Below are 2394 nucleotides of genomic sequence, written 5' to 3' on the forward strand. Positions count from 1 at the left end.
AACAGACAATACACTGGCATCTTCAAGACAGACACCCATATCTGTTAATTAAGTAAACATTTTTATGCATAGTTAATAGATTGCATTATTAGGTTACTTTGACCATCGCCCACTATAGATCAACATAATCTATAAAGGTGAGAATCAAGCAATGTCATGAGAATTCAGTTAATGCGTTTGAGAATGTTTTGAATAAAAAGGAAAAAATAAATCAAACATAAGTGCTGTTGTGGCTACTGTGTGTCACATGACGCCCCTGGATAAGAGCACACCTGTTTGAAACAAGAGGTAGCATTTTCATAGAAATGCAGGATGATTTATGTGTCATGTCTTTGGTTTAACCCTTAAAGGGGTCATGAACTGAGAAATCAAAATGTCCTTGATATATAAGAAGTCATTTTGCTATAAAAACATTCTGTACGTTTTAGAACTCGAAAGTTTCTTGTTAGTCTAAAAACAACTTATACTGAAGCCAGTCTGCCAAACTTGCAGGTTGTGGAATGTACCACTTTATGACGTAATAGTGTGGCTAAACACCGCCTCTGCAGGAGAAGATCAATGCCTGCTTCTACATCACTGCCTGTTTAGTTGAGTGGTGTAAATAACGAGAGAGGCAAGCGCAAGTCTACGCAGAAACCAAACGATAAACTTTATTTGATGAACTTTATTTTTTAATTAAGCAATAGACCACATCAGTAAGAAAATGGTCCGTATGTTCACTTCATTTTACCGCGGATTTGTTTACAAACAAGGCACAATTCAAAGCAGGATTTTCAGAAACACTGAAACTAAAAGATGTTGTTCTGCCAACTATATTGGATCCAACAGTAATGTCACAGCACACAAGTGTGAGTAACTGTTGTCATTACGTGCTCACTATTGCTTTGTCTGTTGTTACAGATCAAGTCTGATATGTACTAAGTATTTATGCATTCTCAACCTAAATCACCACAGCGTCCATCTGTGAAGGATGTATGCTGTCAAACTTGCACAACCAATCATACCAGTGGGCGTTTACTTCCGAGTCTACAATCCGCCACACCTATTCAAACAGAGCGTTCCGATGAGAACAGGACAAAAAATAGCCTATTAAAATTTTTAATTGTTTTGTTGTTGTTGTGAAAATCTTGATAACATTATAAGTGGACCACAGAGAACAGTACAAAATAAAAAACAAAGGCAGTTCATGACCCCTTTATTTTATTTCAATGTTGTTTTGACCCCACTGACTTTCACTGTATTGACAAGAACAGTTGAAACATTCTTCAAAATATCTTCTTTTGTTGTCTGTAGAAGAAAGAAGGTCTTACAGGATTTGGTACGACATAAGGGAGAGTAAATGATGACTTTAATTGTTTTTGCATGAACTATCCGTTTAATGAGCAAAACTAGTGATGATGCTTAGGGCTGCATGATTATGACAAAAATCATAATTGTCGATTATTCCCTTGAAATTGTAATTGCGATTATTAATTACAATTATCACAATTTACATTGAATGATGTTTATACCATTGTTTGATGCAACTGCATGCCGTATTTTTATATGAAAATAAACAAGCTGAAAACACTAACTGAAAAACCTTTAGTGCTTTTCTATAATATTAAGCCTCAAATGTCAACTATACATTGGATTGGTTTCTTCTTTAAATGATAAAAAAAGTAAAAATATGAATGGTATTATAATGTTATACTAAAACTAAAACAATGGAAAACCCCTTAAGATAACGTAAAAAGAAAAAAACATATCTTAAGCGTGCAGAATAACATAAGTGGACTTTGAACGATTAATTGCCGCTTTGAACGATTACGTAATTGTGGCATCCATAATTGTAATTGCGATTAGAAATTTGATTAATTGTGCAGCCCTAATGATGCTTGTCTTAGCCATTACCACTAATATAAAAAATAACACATGAAAAAAAAATTTACTTGCTAACTGTACTTGCTTAGTTTAGTTTTGGTCATAACCATGGTCTATCGATTAGTGCACACCTGACTGTTGAGATTTTCTGTCCTAATTACCCCTCTTTTCCTGTCTTCTCTCTACTGTACCATGAATAGTGGCAAAAAGTTACATGTGTTCCTCTTTTGGTCTAAATCATTTATAGACCTGTCATGTGTCAGGTATTTATACCTTCTTAAATTGATTTGGACAGTTTCATTGTGGGCCAAAAGCTGTGACTGTCCATATCATGTGGGCATGTGGGCTCCGTCTGTCCCTCTCTCTCTTGCAAATCTTCTCGCTGTTTTCAGCAATAACCAAAAACTCAAGTCTGTCTCTCTTTCATTCTGTCTGTCTGACTCTGATTACAGTCTCTTGACAGGTGTTGGCTCATTGAGTGGTAGACAGGGCAATGTCAGCATCATCAGCATGTATCTCCTTTGAGATTTT

This window comes from Sinocyclocheilus rhinocerous, unplaced genomic scaffold (genome assembly GCF_001515625.1).
Source record: "Sinocyclocheilus rhinocerous isolate Xijiao unplaced genomic scaffold, SAMN03320098_v1.1 scaffold57, whole genome shotgun sequence".
Lineage (NCBI taxonomy): Eukaryota > Metazoa > Chordata > Actinopteri > Cypriniformes > Cyprinidae > Sinocyclocheilus > Sinocyclocheilus rhinocerous.